At 36.5% G+C, this 23,804-nt stretch overlaps 1 pseudogene; it reads left to right on the top strand.

Moving 5' to 3' along the window:
* Positions 1-13,569: 13,569 nt before the first annotated feature.
* LOC116810833 (alpha-endosulfine-like) lies at positions 13,570-13,943 on the top strand (annotated as a pseudogene).
* Positions 13,944-23,804: the final 9,861 nt, after the last annotated feature.

Below are 23,804 nucleotides of genomic sequence, written 5' to 3'. Positions count from 1 at the left end.
GGAATACTATGCAGCCATAAAAAATGATGAGTTCATGTCCTTTGTAGGGACATGGATGAAACTGGAAAACATCATTCTCAGTAAACTATCGCAAGGACAAAAAACCAAACACCGTATGTTCTCACTCATAGGTGGGAATTGAACAATGAGAACTCATGGACACAGGAAGGGGAACATCACACTCCGGGGACTGTTGTGGGGTGGGGGGAGGGGGGAGGGACAGCATTAGGAGATATACCTAATGCTAAATGACGAGTTAATGGGTGCAGCAAAACAACATGGCACATGGATACATATGTAACAAACCTGCCATGTACCCTAAAACCTAAAGTATAATAATAAAAAAATGAAATAAAATAAAATAAAATAAAAATAAAATAAAATAAAAGAAAAGAAAATTCATTTTTTATGCAGATCCTTTTTTCAATCTCATTATGACCTTGATATGCAATTGTTAATGTTCCTTGTGCCTGGTGATAACACAATGGTAGGGAGCCGGACAGTGGGAAGAAGTGGCTTAAAGGACTGAGGGCTCTGAGTTGACAGTAAAGCTCAATGAGTCAACAGTGGCAGGAGGCAATCAAGAAAATCTCACACGTTCTTTATTAGAAAGGTGATATCCAGAATGAATTCTCTTCTCTGCCTCTCAGACTATGCTTTGATTAATATGTGCTGTCTGAACTCCACTTTCTTGAATGGGATATGAATAAACAGTTTTCAGAGAAGAATGACTGAGATTGGGAAGAAGCTAGAAATCCTCTTATAAAATAAACTGCTCGAGGACATCAAGTGAAGTAAAATGAGCCGGTCACACACAAAAAGAGAGAAATTATTCATGATTCCATTTATATGAGGTGTTTAGAGAAATCAAAACATAGAGACAGAAAGTAGAATGGTGGGTGGTTGGCAGAAGCTGGGGGTAGGGGCTATGAGGAGTTGTTGTTTAATAGGTATAGAGTTTCAGTTTTGCAAGATAAAATGATTTCTGAAATTGGATATTGGTGATGGTTGCACAGCAGTGTGAATGTACATAGTAAAACTGAACTGTGCATTAAAAATGGCTAAAATGGTAAATTTTATGCTATATATATTTTACTGTAATTTAAAAGATTTTAAAAAGAAGCTGCTGAAGGAACCTGCTCCATCAGAAAAGAGAAGCAATTATGGGGTGGAAGATAAAGAAAGGGGAAGGTATGCTAATGAAGACTTACTACATGGAAAATAATTATCTTTATTCTTGTTTCTTCAAGGAAAATCCAGCACCAACCAGTGTTAGCTACTGAGCTACAAACTTCAGCTCAACATAAATAGGAGAAATTCAACAGTCAGAATGTAAGACTGAAAGATATATGGAATGAACTATTGATACAGGACCTGTGGTCCATTGTATTAGTGACCGTGGGATAATATATGTTCTAGCACCCAGTCAGTAGCAAGACAGGGGTATTGTAATACAAAAGAGAATTAGAAGGGAGTCAAAAGCCCTGAGTTTAAGTCTACCTTCCCCAGACATCAGCCGTTTGCTTTACTGTATCTTTATGTCCTTAAGACAAGAGCTTGTCTCAATTAATAGCTTGTCTATTCATTTGCCAGGACTTCCATAACCAAGTACCACAGGCTGGGTGGCTTACACAACAGAAATTACACGACAGAAGATATAATTGTTAGGTGGTTTAAAAAAAATCTAGAGATAACTAGGATAGCTACTGAGTGTGTTAGTGCCTTTCGGTACAGCCCTCCTGTTTCTGACATGTGACAACAACAAGCAGCTCCCTTAACACTCAGGCTGAAAGAAGCCTGGTGTTACTAACTCTACCCATAAACAGAGTTCCTACCCAATAATCCCTCTTAGATATTAAATTTGACTCAATATCCAAGGTCACCAGAAGATGAGAATAATATATAACATTAAAGAAGAAAACCAAAATAAACAAACAGGGAAACTGACCCCAGATGAAACTGAAGCTATTTTGTATCTTCGAAGACAGGGAAGAGGATATTGCCTGCATAAAACAAGAAATTTGTAACATTTGGAAAACAGGAAGAGTGCCTAGAAATCAGTTTTTGAAATAAACTTTTAAATAAAAAAAGATAGAAATAAAGCAAGGAAATCTCCCAGAAGGTAAATTAACCGACAGAAGTTTGAATAATTTAAGAAAAAATGTTTTTAAAAAATAAAAAAATAGGCACGGTGGCTCATGCCTGTAATTCCAGCACTTTGGGAGGCCCAGGCGGGTGGATCACGAGGTCAGGAGATGGAGACCATCCCGGCTAACATGGTGAAACCCTGTCTCTACTAAAAATACAAAAAATTAGCTGGGCGTGGTGGCAGGCACCTGTAGTTCCAGCTACTCGGGAGGCTGAGGCAGAAGAATGGCGTGAACCCGGGAGGTGGAGCTTGCAGTGAGCCAAGATCGTGCCACTGAACTCCAGCCTGGGCAACAGAGCGAGACTCTGTCTCAAAAAATATGAAAAAATAAATAAATAAAAAATAAAAAAATAAACCCAGTAGTTCAAATTTTACTATCATGCCTTGTGCTGTGGCTTGAATCTGTAATCCCAGCTACTTTGGAGGCTGAGGTTTTTGAGGCCAGGAGTTTGAGACCAGCCTGGGTAATATAGCCTGGGCAATATTGCAAGATGCCCATCTTGTATTAACATTAAACATATATATATATATTTATTTAAATATATGTACACATATATATTTACTATCAGGTATATAAAGGAAAAAAAAACAGAGAAAACGTGTATATACTGGATGGGATTTTTTAAAATACAGATTTGTATAACTTCAAACTCAGAGATTCTGATTTAAGAACTGGAGGTCAGACTCTGATAACTATAATTTTACAAATGTCTCATATGATCTTCATTCCAGTGCAGTTGCTGAAGAAAGCTGATGCTACTTGAAATTACCTTCAATTAGAAGGTTGGGTAGGAGAAGGCATAGAGAACAGAAGGAAACTGGTGAACCAGAAAAGCTGAGTACTCATCTCAAAAGCATTTCTCTTCTGCTCCTCTACCCATATATCCTATAAAAGTTGTACCATAGGGAAACCAAAAAGCTTATATTTCACCTCAAGGCTAAAGAGATGTGATCCAATATCCTGCAGAGTTTATGCTTTATTTTTCTGAGAAAGATCTCTCTGCAAAAGGACAAGACTTGAGAAATGCGTTTTGTTATAGAAGATGCAGAGTTCCAGGAAAAGCAAAATATAGTGGAGAGGCTAGTTAGTGGAAGAGAGGAGGAAGTGTGCCCTCCTGGAATCATATAAGGATGCATCCCATTCATTAAAGGCAACCCAAACTTTGGAAGGATATTGCTTGTCCTGTGCTTGATTAAACAAGAAGAAATCAGACCCTATTAAGTTTACGAATCTCTTTTCTAGCCAAATATTCTAAATTCTTCTACTATGGCATGCTGCCAGACACCCAGAATTTATAAAAATCTCTTCAAGAAAAGCTATGAATGTGATAGTAAAAAAGTGAGAGGATGGTAGGATGCTAATGGCTAATCATGTAGAAATTCTTTAAAAAATATTAGAACGCTAAGTTCCAGCTTATGCTCTTACTGAAAGAAAATTATATGTGAATCACAGTGACTGACTTAATGGATAATACTAATAAGAGAAATAAGTGTTAAAGCTGTTGAACACCGTATGCTGAACTCTGATGAAGTAGTTTACATGTGTCTACTTATTTAAGTTCACAATAACCCTGTAAGGTAGGTTTAAGTGGTAAAGTAACATCCCCAGGTTCTTACATTTTGGGTCAGTTGTCAGAGAAAGAATTTGAATCTAACAGTCTGGCTTCAGAATCTATCTTTTTTTTTTTTTTCACGTTTAACCTATTTTTATTCATGCTTGCCTTGGGATGGGGAATAGATCATTCAGTAAAAACATACAGTAAAAACAAAATGTCTTTTCATGTACAACCTTTAAACCACAATAATAATGTACCTTAATTACTTCTATGCACACCAGAATTCATCTTAACCACTAAACTTGTAAGCTTTAAGCTGACCATGGAAATGGAGAAAACACCATAAAAATATGACAAGATGGGGAAGGTCAACAGCTAGGACAAAAAGAATTAGAATAGGCGAAGGATAGAGTAAAATGATAGGAATAATACTATTAACTTCAAATCTACTGGGATACAACATGAAAAATGACAGGCATAGGATTTTACAGCAAAATTACAGATGCTATCTTAGGTATCCCCAAGATTTTGGTGGCATGTAAATCATGGCTAGAATGTGGATAATGCAATAAACAGATCTAATAGAAAGAAGAAGAATTATAGTATCAAACATTCTGGAAACCAACACATTTTAAAGTGGATCATCTGGTTCAGAACATTTAGTTGAGAATTAACAGATAATTAAAAAGTAAACGCTTTGAGAAAGTAAAGAAAGATTGTAGAGCCTGACATAGCTACTATGTTTCTAGTGCTAATTATAAAACACCCTAAATCTAGTAGTGATGGGCCTTCTTCTTTGCTCCTCAGGAAGCAGATGCAGTGGAAAGAGTATGAGCACTAACATAGCACAAAACTGGGTTTAAATCCCATGTCTATCATGTATCATTTTGACTTTTTGCAAAACTACTGACATTTCCTGAGTCTCAACTGGAAAATGGGAACAATTTTCTTTACCATATCCTTTTGAAATAATTAATTTAAAATAACACATGAAATACATTACAGGTCCACTAAATGTCAGTCCTCTTCTGCTGGAACTCTTGTTGTGCTGAAAATAGAAAATATAATACATGTTTGACTTTCTTTGCTAACCACACGGCCTCCTGAAGATGAAGGAGAAAAACCACCATGTTGCACTGATTGCTGAACAATCAGAGAAACTGAAATTTAATCAGAAAAAATAAAGGATATTGTAGGTGGTGAAAACATAACAAAAACCTTGAGAAGATCTACCCACACCATCTTGGAATATGTGATGATAAACACAGGTGTGAGGTGAAAATGAGCAATGGTATGTTCTATTAAATGCAAGTAATGTGTTTTCAGAGTAGGACCTACTTCACACTATAAATTATTAAAATTTCCTTTCAATATTTCTCCTGTATACTATAATTTGACATCAACGGTAGGCACCCTCCTAACTAAACAATGGATCAAAGAAGAAATTGCAAGGGAAATTAGAAAATAATTTGATACTAATGAAAATAAAAATACAATATACCAAAACTTATAGGATGCAACTAAATCAATACGTAGGGGGAAATTTATACCTGTAAATTCCTATATGAAGAAAAGAAAGATCTCAAATCAGTAAGTTAACTTCATCCCTTAAGAAACTAAAAAATGATGAGCAAACTAAGTCACAAGCAAGCAGAAGGAAGGAAATAATAAAGATGAGAGTGGATATAAGTGAAAGAGAGACTAGAAAAACAAGAGAGAAAATCGATGTAACCAAAATTCATTCCTTGAAAGGACTAAGAAAACTGGCAAAACTTTTGCTTAGCTTGACTAAGAAAAAAAAACAGAAAAATATATTAAAATCAGGAATAAAAGAGGGGACGCTACTACTGAGTTTATAAAATTAAAAATGATTATAAGGAAATACTAGGAAAAATTGTATAACAAAGAATTATATTAACCTAAATGAAATGGACAAATTTCTGAGAAAAACACATCTCTGAAACTAACTCAAGAAGAAATTTTAAACTCTTAGTAGACTTTTAAGAGAAAAGATATTGAACTAGTAATCAAAAAAACTTCCCATAAAGAAAAAGCCTGGGCCCAGATGGCTTCCCTGGTAAATTCTACCAAACACTTAATAGACTAACACCAACCCTTTGCCAACTTTTCCATAAAAAATAGAAGAGGAGGAAAAACTTTCCAACTCGTTTTATGAGTCCAGATACAAAAACCAGACAAAGGCATCACAAGAAAATAACAGACCAACATCTCCTATGAATATAGTCAGAAAAATCATTAACACAATACTAGTAAACTGAATCCAGAAACATATAAAAAGGATTATATATCATGATCCAGTGGCATTTGTCCCAGGAATGAAGAGTTGTTCTAATATATGACAATCTATCACTGTAACACATTATGTTAATAGAATAAAGGACAAAACCCACATAATCATCTCAATAGATGAAGAAAAAGCATTCAACAAAACCCAAAACCTTTTCAGTATAAAAATACTCAGCAAACTAGGTACAGATGAGAACAGAATTTCTTCAACTTGATAAAGAGCATGAATTTTTTAAAAACCCACAGCTAATATCAGACTTAGTGCTGAAAGATTGAATGCTTTCACCCTAAGATAAGGAACAGGACAAGAATGTCCACTCTTGCCATTTAATTCAACATTGTACTGGAGGTTCTAGTATGGTCGGTTATGAAATAAAAATAAATAAAGGGCATCAAAGTATAAGCAATAAGTAAAACTGACTCTATTTATACCCATTATATTGTATATAGAAAATCATAAGAAATCCACAGAAAAACTATTAAAATTAATAAATGAACTCATCAAGGTTGCAGGATATAAGATCAATACACAAAAGTCAACTGTATTTCTATACATTAATAATAAAAAATTAGAAAATGAGGTTAATAAAACAATTCTATTTACAGTAGCATCAAAAATATTGAGGAATAAATTTAACAAAAGATGTGTAAGACTTATACACTGAAAAAGCTATAAAACATCATTGAAATAAGCATTTAAAAACTAACTAGACTAGGCCCAGTGGCTCACCCCTGTAATCCCAGCACTTTGGGAGGCTGAGGTGGGCAGATCACTTGAGCTCGGGTGTTCAAGACCAGCCTAGCCAACATGGTGAAACCCCATTGCTACAAAAATACAGAAATTAGCCGGGCATGATGGTGGGTTCCTGTAATCCCAGGTACTCAAGAGGCTGAGGCCAGAGAATCGCTTGAACCTGGGAGGTGGAGGTTGCAGTGAGCCGCGCTCATGCCATTGCACTCCAGCCTGGGCAACAGAGTAAGACTCTGTCTCAAAAATAAATAAATAAATAAATAAATATAAAAATAATAAATAGTAAATAATAAATTAAAAAATAAAAAGTAACTAAATAAAAAACCTATCCTATGTTCATAAATTGGAAGACTTAATATTGTTAAGACAATAATACTCCCCAAATTGATTTACAGATTCAATGTGATTCCCAAAAAAACTCCACCTGCCTTATTTTTTTGGCAAAAATGGACAAGCTGGTTCTAAAATTCATATAGAAATTCAAAAGACAGAATTGCTAAAACAATCTAATAAAAGAAGAACAAAGTTGGGAAATTAACATCTCTCAATTTCAACTTACTACAAACTTCAGTAATCAAGATAGTGTGATACTGGCATAAAACTAGTCATATAAATTAAGGAATAGAATTTGAGAGTCCAAGAATAAACCTTTACATTGATGGTCAATTGATTTTTGACAAGGATGCTAAGGTTGTCCAGTGGGAAAGGAATCATCTTTTCAACAAATAGTGCTGGGACAACCAGATATCCACATGCAAAAGAATTCAGCAGAATTCCTATCTGAAACCGTATGCAAAAGCTAACTCAGAGTAGATTAGAGATCTAACCATAAGGGTTAAAACCATAAAACTTTTAGAAGGTAATATAGGAGTAAATCTTCATGTCCTCAGATTAGGCAACAGTTTCTCAGATATGACACCAAAAGCACAAGTGGCAAAAGCAAAAATAAATAAATAAATAAATAAATAAATAAATAAATAAATAAATAAGACATCATCAAAATTTAACAGGTATCGTTTCAAAGAATACCATCAAGAAAGTAGAAATACAACTCACAGCATGGGAGAAAATATTTGCAAACCGTATATCTGACAAGGCACTTGTATCTAGCATATACAAAGAACACTTGCAACTCAGTAATAAAAAGGCAAACTACTCAATCAAATCATGGGCAAAGAGGTGAATAGGCCTATCTCTCCAATGAAGATAAACAAATGGTCAATAGGCACATGAAAAGATATTTGACATTATTAGTTATCAGGGAAATGTAAATCAAAACCACAATGAGAGGCTGGATACCGTGGCTCATGCCTGTAATCCCAGCACTTTGGGAGGCCGAGGTGGGTGCATCGCTTGAGGCCAGGAGTTCGAGACCAGTCTGGCCAATATGGTGAAACCCTGTCTCTACTAAAAGTACAAAAATTAGCTTGGTGTGGTGGCGCATGCCTGTAATCCTAACTACTTGGGAGGCTGAGGCATGAGAATTGCTTGAGCCTTGGAGGTAGAGGTTGCAGTGAGTGGAGATTGTGCCTCAAACAAAACAAAACAAAACAAAACAACCCACAGTGAGATGCTACTTCACATCTATTAGGATGTCCTGAATCAAAAAGTCCAGTAGTAAGTGTTGTCAAGGATGTAGAGAAATCAGAATCCTCATACTCTTCTGCTGGCAATGTAAAATGGTACAACCACTTTGGAAACCAGTCTAGTAGTTTCTAAAATTATTAAACATAGAGTTACTATATGACCCAGAATTTTACTCCTAGGGATATACCCAAGAGAAATGCAAACATATGTCCTGATAAAGATTTGTATACAAATTTTCAGAGCCATTTTTAAATATTTCTATTTATATAAAATGTTGTAAAGTTTTATTTGTATCAACCATTGATTACATATTAGTCAGAGTAATGTTAAAGTATTTAACTTTTTACTTGATTTTAATTAAACTTACTCATTTCTTGCTTGAGATTCTCAATAGTGCTCTGATAATCAAAACAATAGACATAAAAGAATTCACTTATTTTGGTGTAGCTTTTGGCCAACTAGTACTTGGCAAACAACAACCAGAATATTATCTGAGGTCAGCTTTAACAATTCTTTAATTTTCGTTGCATGTAAATGAGTACATGTGCACACATACAATATTTCTTTCACTGAAGCCACCAAGTAAGTGGCAGGCCAAAAAGAAAAGAAAAAGAAAAAGGCAAGAATCATGTTTAAAGCATCACCCATAGAAAAGATAACTCTCAAAATTGACTATATTTTCATGAAGTTTAAGTTCAGGATAGAGAACTTGCTTAGCAGGTGAATCAGTTTGGATTAGGCTTGGCTCCTTATAAAAACAGCGACAACAAAAATCCCAAATAAAAGTAGCCAGACAAGCAGAAGTTTATTTTTCTCACATAAAAGCAACCCTGAGGTTGGCAGTCAAGGGCTGGCATAAGTGTTCCACAATGTCATCAGGAAACCAGACTCTTTTCAGCTTCCCACTCCATATTTGGATGTGATCCTTGTTCAGCAGTATTATCTACTTTGAACAGTAAAATAAAGGAAGACAAGAAGGGCTCACCCAACACTTCTTATGACTGATCACCGGCACTTAGTCATACAACTAACTGTAATGGACACTTGGAAGTGTAATCCTTTAGTTAAGCTAAAAATATATAAATCTACACTAAGGAAGGAGGAGAAAGTGAAAAGGAGGCAATACCTAGAAATCTCTGCTATAAGAGTGGTGTAACAATCACCAAAATTTCTGTCATTTCGAGTCTAACCAAGCAATGAGTGTAAACAAGTTATATTTATAAACTGCACTTAGAAATTTTCAATGAGCTTCCATAAATTAAATGTAAACTTTTTTTTTTTTTTTCTTGAGACGGAGTCTCGCTCTGTCGCCCAGGCTGGAGTGCAGTGGCGCAATCTCGGCTCACTGCAAGCTCCGCCTCCCGGGTTCACGCCATTCTCCTGCCTCAGCCTCTCCGAGTAGCTGGGACTACAGGCGCCCGCCACCACGCCCGGCTAATTTTTTTTGTATTTTTCAGTAGAGACGAGGTTTCACCGCGGTCTCGATCTCCTACCTCGTGATCCGCCCGCCTCGGAAACTTTTAAGTTTTTCGTCTACTTTTATGTACCAATGGTAATTATCCTGCAGCCATGTTACTTATATATATTTTTCAAAGCTGTGTGCCAGATCAAAAAGTTATAATGTTCAATGCATACAATGAACTCTGTTTTCAATCACTGTACAAAAAGGAGCAATGTTTAGAAAAACAAGTAATCATTTAAGTAATGGCAGAGTCTGAAACAGTTTATAGGGTACCATGTCAATTTCTCACCAAACATGCAGACTCTTCCCACTGTAGGTGCTTGAAGATGGCTGAAAATTATTTGATTCCTCCTTCTATTGAGGCTGGATTCTACTTCTCCTCTCAGTAACCTGGCTATCCCTGTAATATGTATCCATTAACAGAATGCAGTACAAGAAATGCTATGTAACTTCTGACGCTGTCTCAAAGGATTTGCAGTGTTTTCCTTCATTGCTTGAAATACTTTCTTTTGGAACCCAGTTGCCATATACTTGGAAGTCTAAGCCAAGTTGAGAGGCCATGCAAAGAAGAAACAAAATACAAGCCAATACTAACTGCCAGTCATGTGCATGAATTATACTGGATGATGGAGCCCAGTCAGATCTGCAGATGTCTGCAGCCTCAGCCGTGACAAAGAGTAAATAGAGTAAAACAATCCAGATGAGCCTGTCAAACCTTATGAAATATGGCACATTTTTGGGGCCACTAAGATTGGTTATACAATAATATATAACTGACACACACACAAAACTGACACACACACCCTCCCATGTTAAATCAGTGATAAAATACAATTTGTTTTCATATGGCGTTAGACTGAAAATATTTGTTGTCTTTCTAAAATAATGATTCTTAAACTTGTTAAATCATTAGGAAATGCCAATTGCTCCTTATCAATCAAGACGATGCCTTCTCACTTTAAATCCATACTGCATGGACTAGTAGTAGATTGAGTCACATGTAAATATTTATTTAATAAAAGATGCTTTTCAAGAGATACACATTTATAATGTCAAAAGTAAGTGAGGTATAAAGAATGAAAACTTTTTGATAAGCAGTGTAAAAAGCTCAGTAAGAGATTTATTCTTTTGGAAATTATTTTGAGCATTTTAAGGAGAATGACATTTACAGATAGAATGTTTTCCTTCAATAAAAAAAAGGAAGGAATAAAAAAGAAAACCACTTTTGGTAATCTCTCATTTTGTTAGGCATATTAAATTGACCTTTGATTTTTGGCTATTTTTCAAAACATATTTCCTGTACTGTTTGTAGAGTTCTGCAAGTTTAAAGTTCAGAGCCAAATTTGTATTTCATATATTTTTACTACATTTTAAAGAACAAGACTTTAGACTACAGACATTTTTTAGATCCCCCTCATGTGATTACTTTGTGAATTTAATAGCCTATACGATTTAAATCTCCCCTTCCTAATTCTAAAAGGTGATATGGAGTCTATGCATAACTAAGAATTCAATGTAAAGATAAATTTTAATTTATAATTCTTCTATACTACTGAGAGTATGTAATTATGAAAAACAGCCCAAGAAAATAATATTTATATTCTTAAAGTTACAAAAATTATGTGGCTTAGAAATAAAGACATTTCATCTAAGAATATCTCCTTATTTAAGAATGTAAATAATTTATTTCAAGAAATTAATTTCTTAAGTAAAAGAGTATGAGTAATCTAGAAATTACTCATACCTTAAAACCATATAAAAATATAATAAACAATATGAACTATTATCAGAACTACATAATCATTATACCTTTGTATACAACAAACGTATTCCATGATTTTAATAGAATTTCAGGCATTTATTAAAGATATCACTGATTGCATGGCATCTATAAAACATTTCAATTTAGACAGCTTCGAAATGGCTGACTAAAGGTACCCAGCACTCACCTCCTCCACAAAGAAGGACAAAAGAGCAAGTAGATAGCCTCATGTTGAATGGACCTTCTAAGACAGAACACAGGAATTCAGCAAGGAAATGACAAGAAACCTCCGAATCACCGAAGGATACAGAATCAAAGCAGTCAGCCTAGTCAGTATTGGCCTTGGAGCCAGGAGTAACTCCTCATTGAGGGGAAAAGGTAAGCAAAACATCCCCAGTGAGCCACATTCCCATGCAAACTCCTGCAATCCAGCTAAGGGAGAGCCTCTCAGCCCTCATGGGCCCCAAGACTAGTATAGGCAGCTGCCTGGAGTCCATGCAAGAGCTTGATTCCAGTGAGGGACTTTGCATTGGGTCCCACACACTATCGAGACCCAAGCAACTGCAGCACAGCACCATTTTGAGACCCCACCTTCCACCCGACTACATCTTGCTCTACCTGCATCTCCACAACCCTGGAGCCCCACTGACATCCCTCAGAGGGTTGCAGTGTTAGGATGCCAACTGTACCCAGCAGTACAGCACGTTATCCAGCAGTTTAGCTACACAATATCCTAGACCCCAAAGAACAGGAGGTGAAATGCAACAAGGAGGCTCCCATTGGGACAAGGGGAGCTAAAGCATACACCTCCCAGAGCCTGAGAGCTGCATGCCCAGGGCTGCTGCTACCACTGTAAGCAACCTCCCTTCTTCTAGCAGCAAGGCCACTGCTCATGTCTTCAAGGGGCCTGGGTACTGGCATGAATGAGCATGTCATCCAGGTGCCCAGGGATCAATCTGCCCCACTTGTGGCCTTCAGTACCTGCACACACTACTGGGGGTCCTAAGGACAGTCCCACTCCATTACCATTGCTGTCTGTACATGCTCCTGGGGGCCTGGGGGTAGGCCTGCCCTGCTGCTGCCACCAGTGCACACATGCACTGTCCAGGGATATAAGAAATGAGACCACCCCACCCACACTACCAATACCCACATGAACCTCCCTAGGGCTCAGTGAGCAGCTCATCCAGCCTACCACCACCACTGCTGGCACCTGTGCATGCTGCTCAGCAGAGCTCATGTACCACCACCAATGCCATGCATGCCATCCAGGAACACAAGGCCTACCTGGCCCACTACTGCCAGCACCCAAGCAAGCTGCTTGGAGGCCCAAGAACTGGGCTGCCTAGGCCCACCATTGCTGGCACTCACATACACTACTCAGGGGCCCAAAGACCTGCACACCCAGCTCACTGCTGCTACCACTGACACCCAAGGACTGGCCCTCCTGGCATCCCTGTCTTGTGCAAAACCTCACCATAGCCTCTGCTAACTACTGCAAGCTAAGCCACTGAGGAACTCACAGACGCTGATTATAGTGGAAAAAATTATATAGACACTATACTACTGCAGCCACTCAGAATCAAAGCCAAAACATCCTACCTAACCAATGCTATAAATACATGAAAAAAGTCTTTCTCTACAAAAGCCAATCCATAAAATTTGAAGGAGTAACTCATACTAAATGCATAGATATCAACACGACACGATAAATATATAAAAGCAAGGAAACATGACACCTCCAATGAAAAAACAACACTTCTCCAGTAAAAGATCCCAAAGAGAAGAAAATCTATGCAATGCCTGAAAAATTATTCAAAATAATGATATTAAAGAAACTAAATGAGATGCAGGAGAACACAGATAAGCAATACAAATAAATCAGAAAAAAACAATTTATGGCTATTTTGACTGAGCAACCCTAGTGACAGGAGCCAAAGCAGCAGCATAGGTTGTCCCCATTTCCCTTCCCCTTTCCCTTGTCAGGTTGACTATATGGGCCCTCCTACGCTCCAGAGACTCAGTCCCACCACATCCCAGTAACAAGAAAGAGAGAACCCTGTGGAGAAGACCAGCAAGGAGAAACGAAGATGCAGGATAAAGAAGGTATTCTCTCTGAGAGAGTTGAGGAGCCAAAGCTAAAGTCCAAGTACCCAAGCCTAGGACAAGAGCCCGGAGGCTCCAACTTCCTCATGAAGAGATTACAGAAAGGGAAAAGGTACTTTGTCTCGGGAGACTACAACATGGCCAAAGCCAAGATGAAGAGTAAGCAGCTGCCAAGTGCAGAACCAAAAAAGAACCTGGTGACTGGTGACCACATTCTGCCCCAGAGAAAGTCTTTGGTTATCACCAGCAAGCTTGCAGGGTAACCCAGGCTGCCCTCTCCTCCTACTCCTCACCCCACTGGATGTTTATGTATTATAGGCAGGGATGAAATGGACACCTAGTCAGATCTCAGTTACTAGGCAGAAATGACTATGATTCTCCTAGTGGCTGCTGAGAAGGTAATGTAAGTTGAAGGGGGACTCTGAGTCCATTTCTTTGGTTAAATTGAGACTCCTACATCCTCCCTATAATCCAGGTAGGGCCCAGAAATAGGAAAGACTAGGACTGGATAATGCTGCAAATGCTTTCTCTTTTGTGAGAAACTGGAGAGATGTGATTTCTCCTTTTGGAGGAGAATATCCCAAAATTGATTAAGCTAAGCCTTGGGAATACTATGGCAGGTTTAACATCCAAAAGCTAACCTGACGTATTTGGGAAAGGTATATTAAATAAGACATGTTTTTGTGCTTCTAAGTGTTTTGTCCCTTATGCTGCTATTGCTTCATGTTTCCATTATGGCAGGTTTAGAAAATCCTTACAAAGAAAGACAGACTTACTTGCCTAAAACTACAATGCCCACTTAGCCCCCTTTACTTAGTATCTCTTGCAGTTTGCCCTGGCTCTCAAATAATGTAAAGATTGATGAACATTACTCACAGAAAATGGGCACTTTTTCTCTCTCTCTTCCAGCATGTTGCTTTTGAAAGTATTGTGGGATAATGGGAAAAGCACTGGTTTAGGAGTCAAGGCATCTGGGTTCTACTTCTACTTTGTCTCAGCGGAGCTCATGTATAACCTTTAAGTCATTTAGCCTCTCTGGATTTCCATTTCCTCATCGCTAAAATAGAGTTAAATATATATAAAATTGATTCTGATTCTAAAGCCCTATAACTTCCAGCAGAAAAACGCTGTATTTCTCATTGTAATATTAAAAGTGAGGAAGGCCAACAGGTGATGAAGTAATACTGTGTGCTATGAAATACTGGAAAAGTATTACACAGGGGAACCATTTGAGGGCTACATGAGGAGAGAGAAAGTTGAGGTTTGGGAATTACAGATTCCAGCAAGTGAACCTGAACCTCATATAGGACATGGTCTTGAAAGTCCAAAAATAAATAAATAAATAAATAAATAAATAAATAAATAAATAAAAATGAAAAAATAAAAATTAAAAAATTTAAAAAAAGCAGCAGCAGCTAGCCATGGAAACTTCTTGCCTCTGACCCAGCCCACTTTTCCAGTCTACATCGGGGCCTTAGCTTCTTAAAAGCTGCTCTGGCAGCAAAACTGTCCACCAAGTTCTGGCCATGGCTTTGGCCATGTTGTAGTCTCCCTAGACAAAGTACCTTTTCCCTTTCTGTAATCTCTTCATGAGGAAGACATGCTCAATTATGCATGCATATGTGCTGACCCATGGGTCAGATATAATATGATGCCAGGTGTATTTTGGGGAAAAAGGAAGAAAAGGGATAAACTGAACTAGACTTTGGGGCTTATTACTACAGCGGAGCTGGATGAGGAGGTACTTAGGAGATGATTCACCTTGGAGGAAGCTGGGGAAAGTGTTTAGGGAGACGAAGAAGACTGAGAAATCTCTGCCTTCCCAGAACTCAGCAGCCCAGCTCTTGTGTGATGTGGAGAAGCAGCAATGCTGGTGATTCATGAACAGGAGGAGGAAAGGACTTGAAAGTGACCAGCATCTACAATCTAGTTCGCCAGCTTGCACTGAATCTTACTGAATACAACCTGCTAGTTATAACAGAGAAGGCCAGGGTGAGAACTAACTATTCAAGAGAGCAAGATTCTGTAATCCTCCCTTGACCTCTTACATCAAAAATTCCAATATACTAAACATTTGGCCCAACGAGAATGTCTGATGAACTTGCTGATGTGCACGTAGGGGGATAAGGTGTGTATGTACTTCTCTTCTGACTGGCCATTCAATTGTCAGGCTGTCATTCGGATTGGACGGGAGAAAGTTGGTGAGGAAAGAATGAAGAGAGCAGGATCTCTGGAGTCACTGGCCCCTAAACTCCTTGGCTGTCACTTGTATATAATTTTTGTGTTTCTGGCTCCATTTCCTCATGCTATCACCCTTAATCTAAAGTCCATATGGGAAGGGGAAAATGCTGAGCATCACTGTATAGATTCTTTAATGGTCCTAGCAATGTTGCACATAGATATGTCATATTATTACATATATGAACTTTAAAAAGTGATGATCTAGATGAGAGATTCAACAAAAGTTATAAAAAAGCTAAATGGAAATCCTGGAACTGAATAATTTAATAAATGATATTTTTTAAATGCATCTGAGAGCTCAACAATAGACAAAGTCAAGCAGAAGAATTTTTGACGTTGAAAACAGGTTTATAGAAACAAACCAGACAAAGAAAAAGAATTTTTAAAAAAGAAGAAGAAAGCCTATATAAGATATGGGACACTGTAAAGTGATTAAATATTCAAATTTGGGATGTTTCGGAAGGAGAAAAGATGAGCAAAAGTACAGAGAACCTATATAATTAAATAATATCTGAAGATGGCTGGGTGCAGTGGCTCATGCCTGTAATCCCAGCACTTTGGGAGGCCGAGGTGGGTGGATCACGAGGTCAGGAGATTGAGACCATCCTGGCTAACACAGTGAAACCCTACCTCTACTAAAAATACAAAAAATTAGCCAGGTGTGGTGGCGGGTGCCTGTAGTCCCAGCTACTCAGGAGGCTGAGGCAGGAGAATGGTGTGAACCCGGGAGGCAGAGCTTGCTTGCAGTGAGCGGAGATCGTGCCACTGCACTCCAGCCTGGGGGACAGAGTGAGACTCTGTCTCAAAAAAAAAGATAAAAATAAAATAATAATAATAATAATAATAATATCTGAAGATATCTGCAACAGATATACAATCTGGATACAGGAAGCTCAAAAATTCTTAAATAGACTGAACTCAAAAATCTCTTCCCAAGGCACATTATCATCAAACTGTCAAAAAAAGATAAAGATTTCTAAAACAAGAGAAAAGTGTCAAGTCTCATATAAAAGAATCCTTATCAGACTAACAGCAGATTTCTCAACAGAAAACTTACATAAATCCAGTGGCAACTGGAATGATATATTCAAAGTGCAGAAAAAAAAAAACCTGTCAGCCAAGAATACTACATGCAACAAATCTATCCTTCAGAACCAAAGAAGAAATAAAGTCTTTCCCAGACAAGCAAAAACGGAGGGAATTCATCACCATTAGATCAGTGCTAAAAGAAATGCTTAAGAGAGCCTGTCTTAATCCATTTGTGCAGCTATAAAGAAATGCTTGAGGCTGGATAATTTATAAAGAAAAGGGGTTTATTTGGCTCTTGGTTTGGCAAGCTGATCAAGAAACATAACACTGGCATCTGCATCAGGCAAGGGACTCAGGTTGCTTCCTCCAATGGCAGGAAACAACAACAACAACAACAACAAAAAACTGGCATGTGCAGAGATCACATGGTGAGAGAGAAAGAGTGAGAGCAAGTAGATGCCAGGCTCTTTTTAACAACCACCTCTCATAGGAACTGGTAGAATAAGAACTCACTCATTACCATGAGGATGGTACCAAGCCATTAAGGAGGGATCTGCCCACATGACCCAAACACTTTCAGGCCCCACTTTCAACTGTGAAGATCAACTTTCAACATGAGATTTGGGGAACAAACATCCAAACTATAGCAGAGTCATACATCTGGATGCAAAAAAACAATATCTACTATCTTGAAAACACATAGAAGTATAAAATTCACTGGTAGAATAGATACACAAATGAGAAAGAGAAGGGTCTGAAATGTTACCACTGTGGAAAACCACCAAGCTGTAAAAGTAAACAGTAAAAGAGGAAGAAAGAAACAAAGGATATTTTAAAAAATCAGAAAAAAATTCAACAAAATAACAGGAGTAAGTCCTCACATATCGATAACAACCTTCAATGTAAATGGTTTAAATTCCCCAACTAAAAGATACAGATTGGCTGCATGGATTAAAAACAAAAACAAGACCCAACTATATGCTGCCTACAAGAAACTCACTTCACCTCTTAAGACATAAACTAAAAGTAAAGGAATGGAAAAAGATGTTACACACAAATTGAAACCAAAATTGTGTAGAAGTAGCTATACTTATATCAGACAAAATAGACTTTAAGTCAAAAAACATAAAAAGAGACAAAAAAGGTCATTATATAATGACAAAGGGGTCAATTTAGCAAGAGGATATTATAAATGTAAATATATATGCACCCAACACTGAAGTACCCAGATACATAAAGCAAATATTATTAGAGTTAGAGAGATAAAGCATAACATAATAATAGTTGAGGACTTCAATACCCCACTTTCAGCATTGAACAGATCATCTAGACAGAAAATAAGCCAAAAAAAACCCATCAAATTTAATCTGCACTATAGACCAAACGGACCTAATAGACATTTATAGGACATTTCATCCAAAGCTACAAAATACACATTCTTCTTATCAGCGCATGGAACATTCTCCAGGATAAGCTACATGTTAGCCCACAAAACAAGTCTCGACAAATTTTTAAAAATCTAAAATCATATAAAGTATCTTCTCAGACCTCAATGGAATAAAACTAGAAATCAGTAACAAGAAAACTTTGGAAACGATACAAATACATGGAATTTAAACAAAAAGCTCCTGAATGACCCCTAGGTCAATGAAGAAATTAAGGAAACAGTGACAATGGAAACACAACATACCAAAATTAATAGGATACAGCAAAAGCAGTGCTAAGAGAGTTTATAGCAAGAAACACCTACATCAAATAAGTAGAAAAATTTCAAATAAACAATCTAACAATATGCCTCAAAGAGCTAAGAAAGTAAGAACAAACCAAACCCTGAGTTAGTAGTGAGAAAGAAATAATGAAGATTAAAACAGAAATAAGCAAAGTAGAGTCTAAAAAAGATACAAAAGATCAGTGAAACAAAAAGTTAGTTTTTGGAAAAGATAAAATTGACAAAGTGCTAGCTAGACTAACCAAGAAAAGAAGATCCAAATAAATAAACTCAGAAACAAAGAAGGAGATATTACAACTTATAACACAAAAATACAAAGGATCATTAGAGATTATTATGAACAACTATCTGCTAATGAATTGGAGAACCTAAAAAAATGAATAAATTCCTAGAGACATACAATATACCAAGATGAAATCAGGAAGAAAGAAAATCTGAACAGACCAATAAGGGGTAATGCGATTGAATCAGTAATAAAGTCTATCATCAAAGACAAGCTCAGGACAGGATGGTTTTACTACTGAATTCTACAAAACCTATAAAGAAGACCTACCACCAATTCTTCTCAAACTATTTTTTTAAAAATTAAGGAGGAGGAAATCCTAATGTATTTTATGAGGCCCGCATTACTCATACCAAAACCAGATAAGAGCACAACAAAAAAAGAAAACTGTAAGCTAATATCCCTGATAAACATAGATGCAAAAATCCTCAACAAAATAATACTAAAGCAAACTAAATCCAACAATACATCAGAAAGATAATACACCACGTTCAAGTGCAATTTATCCCAAGGACACAAGGATGGTTCAACATACACAAATCAATAAATGTGATACATCATATCAACAGAATGAAGGAGAAAAACCATATGATCATCTCAATAGATGTAGAAAAAGCATTTGGTAAAATTCAACATCTCTTTATGATAAAAACACTCAACAAATTAGGCATAGAAGAAACATACCTCAACATAACAAAGGCCATATATGAAAAGCTCATAGTTAACATTGTACTGAATGGGGACAAATTGAAAAGCTAAGAACTGGAATGAGACAAGGATGCCCACTTTCACAACACTTATTCAAAATACCACTGGAAGTCTTAGCCAGAAAAATCAGGCAAGAAAAAGAAATAGACATCGAGACAAACAAATCAAAAAAGAGACATCAAAATTGGAAAATAGGAAGAGTAACTGTTCCCCTTTGCAGACAACATAATTTTATATATTAAAAAAACTAAAGACTCCACCAGAAAACTTTTAGAAGTGATAAATGAATTCAGTAAAGTTGCAGGATACAAAATCAACATACAAAAATCAGTAGCATCCCTATACATGAATAACAAACTAGCATAAAAAGAAATCAAGAAAGCAATCCCAATGATAACTACAAAAAAAACCCCACAAAATACCTGGGAATAAATTTTACTAAGGATGTGAAAGACCTGTACAATGAAAACGATAAATCATTGATGAAAGAAATTGAAGAGAACACAAAGGAATGATACCCTATGCTCCTGGATTATAATAATTAATATTATTGAAATGATAGTACTACTCAACGCAATCTACAGATTCAATGCAAACCCTATCAAATACCAATGGCATTCTTCAAAAAAAATAGAAAAAAAATCCTAAAATTTTTATGCAACCACAAAGAACCATAACTGGCCAAAGAAATACTGAGCAAAAATTAAAAAGCTGGAGGGATCACTCTATCTGACTTCAAAATATACCACAAAACTATAGTAATCAAAGTAGCATGGTATTGGTATAAAAACAGACATATAGACCAATGGAATGGAATAGAGAACCTAGAAACAAATAAACATATTTACAGCCAACTGATTTTCAACAAAGGCACCAAGAACATACAATGTGGAAAAGACCTCCTCTTCAGAAAATGGTGATGAGAAAACTGGGTATCAATTTGCAGAGCAATAAAACTAGACCCCTATCTCCCACCATATCAAAAAGGATTAAAGCCTTAAGAGTAAGATCTGAAACTGTAAAATTAGTAGAAGAAAACACTGCAGAACGTTTGTCTCATCAAAGATTTTATGGCTAGGACTTCAAAAGCACAGGCAACAAAAACAGAAATAGACAAATGAGACTATATTAAACTAAAAAGCTTCTGCACAGCAAAGGAAGCAATCAAGAAAGTGAACCTGTACAATGCGAGAAAAAATTTGCAAACTGTTCATCTGACAAGGAGCTAGTATCCAGAATATACCAGAAACTCAACAGCAAAAACTCAACTAATCCCATTAAAAACTAGGCAAAGGATCTAAATAGACATTTTCCAAAAGAGGTGTAGTAATGACCAATAGATAGGTGGAAAAATGTGCAACATCACTTACCAGGGAAATGCAAATCAAAACCACAGTGAGGTATCATCTCACCCCAGTTACAGTGGCTATTATCAAAAAGATAAAAAATAAATGCTGGTGAAGATTCAGAGAAAAAGGAACTCTTATATACTGTTGGTGGGGATGTAAATTATTATTGCCATTATGGAAAACAGTATGGAGTTTTCTCTATAAACTAAAAATGGTACTATCATATGATCTAGCAATCCCACTACTGTGTATTTATCCAAACAGAAGGAAATCAGGATATCAAAGGATACCTGAACCTCCATGTATATTGCAGCACTATTCATATAATAGCCAAGATACGGAATCAACCAAAGTGTCCATCAATGGATGAATGGATAAAGAACATGTGGTATGTATACAAAATGGAATACTATTCAGCCACAAACAAGAATGAAATACTGTCATTTTCAGCAGCGCAGATGAAACTGGAGATTATTATGTTAAGTGAAATAATCCAGGCACAGAGAGACAAATATCACATGCTCTTACATGTGAGAGCTAAAAAAGTGAAACTCACAAATGTAGAGAGTAGAATGACGATTACCAGAGGCTGGGAAGTGGGGTAGGGGTGTAAAGAGAGGTTGGTTAATGGGTATAAACATACGATTAAATAGAAGAAATAAATTCTAGTGTTTGATAGCATGGTAGGGTGATATATAGTTAACAATAATGTATTGTATGTTTCAAAATAGCAAGAAAATAAGATTTTAAATGTTCCCAACACAAAGAAATGATGAATATTTGAGGACCGAATATTCCAAATACTCTTATTCAATCATGCATTGTGTGCATTTATCAAAATCTCACATGAACCCCATAAATATGTATATTTATTATGTATCTTAAAAAGTGTTAAAATTTTAAAATTTAGATGGGTTGTAAATATTGACAGTAATATTATAATTATTGCAAGTCTACATCTCAGAATGAGGGAGTTTCTGAAGACGCTACTCACCTCTAAGATGTCAGATTTATTTTATGTCAAAAATTCTTCGTGTTTCTCATGACAGCCAAAAACTGTTTGCCTTGGTCAAGTACATCCATCAGCTTTTTTGTCCTTAGGTAGAAAAGCTCTGAATAATGGATAGTTTGGTGTCAAAAATGTCCTAAATTATAATCCTGCATATCCATGGAGGACCTAATAATTTATACAGGCATTATCTTATTTGATGCTCAAAGTAACCCCACAAGATGGTTAAATATTATTATTTTTGTAATAGAAGTCAAGAAAATGAGACTCTAAAAAGCCTTGTTCAAGTTGACAGTAAATGACCCAGTGGGGACTCAATCCAGAACTTCCAAAACCTGCAGCTAATGCACTTGCTGCTATATCACTCTGCTTCCGATCACACAAAATACTTTAACTTGAGGGATGGATAGTAGAACCTACAACTGCTGTCTTTAAAAGGAAAGTATAAATTTATTTTATGGTGTATTAGAAATTACAGAATATTGTAAAGGACAGAGATAGAAAGTGTGGTTATTGTCAAAAAGAGCCTTTGCAAAACAGTGTCTCAGAAGAACATTTATTTCCTTCCCATGTGTCTTCTGATTCATGTCTGCTTAGTTTACTCAGAAAAATAAATATTTTACTACTGTCTGCCCTGCAGAACCAATATTACTACAGAAGGGCAAAATACATGCTATTCTGCTTCATGAATCAAAAATATCACTAACTAAATTCTGATTGCAGTCACCATTGTTGGCAATGAAATACAAGGCAAGAGGAACCCTTTTTTTTTTTAATGTTTCCAATGCTATGTTCTTAATGTAAAGAATACACATAAATATTTGGCAAAATGTTACATTCAAACCCTGTTTCTGAAAAACCTGAATTTATCCTGATAGAGACAAAAATGCTTGACATCTCAAGTCATGAATGTGGGAATGTGCTCTGATATGAGTGGCAGTCACAGATCTCATTATTAGGAGATAGAGATTTAATTTAAAAATCCTTGATTTTTATGTGACAGTAATATGCAGCAAGTCTCCAAGAAATTGAGAAACATTGTACTGGTCCAACCATGCCTAACAGCGATTTGAAATTAGGTAAAGTAGAATTCTTCAGCCACAGAAAGTACATCTACATAAATATCAGGAGCCTCTGCATGATTGCATCAGCTCTTATCGTTATAATGGCAAAGACCCAGCAGCTGAAGCCAGCAAAGTCAATCAATGCCACAGTGAAACTGGCTCAACTGTTAACTGCAGGACACAAATGGCTATCTTCCTCCAAGGGCAATAATGACTCTTAAACCTGCAACATTAAAGGCTTACTTAGGAACTTTTGGTACAATTCAGAAAAGATCAGGCACATTCAGGGTGGTACAGATGTAGACAACTTTTGGTACAATTGAAAGGCAACCCAGCATTTAAATAGTTCTCCAAATTTTTAAATGCTCTTTTGCACCAAATAGAAATTTTTGCTTCCTTTCTACATTCTTTTGTCCCTAGTACATTTAACTTAATAAGCCAGAATCTTCTCTGAAATGTCCTATCTTGTGAAATGGCAAAAATGAACTTTATCAGACCAGAGGCACAGAAGAAAAAAAAAAAAAAAAAACTCACAAAAAACTCGTTGAATCCAGGCCAATCTCCTCTCCTAAATTCGGGCATATTAAAATCACATTACCTTCATATTTTAAAGCAGATGGGGGAAAATCATAGTTATATTTTTCATCCAGTCCATTCACTTGAACATTATATCTACTCTTAGCAGTGAACCTGGACACTATCCTTCATGGCT

This window comes from Hylobates moloch, unplaced genomic scaffold, assembly GCF_009828535.3.
Source record: "Hylobates moloch isolate HMO894 unplaced genomic scaffold, HMol_V3 SCAFFOLD_1, whole genome shotgun sequence".
NCBI classification, from domain to species: Eukaryota; Metazoa; Chordata; class Mammalia; order Primates; family Hylobatidae; genus Hylobates; species Hylobates moloch.
Note: the sequence above shows the minus strand (reverse complement) of the source record. Positions and strands in the feature narration are given on the sequence as shown.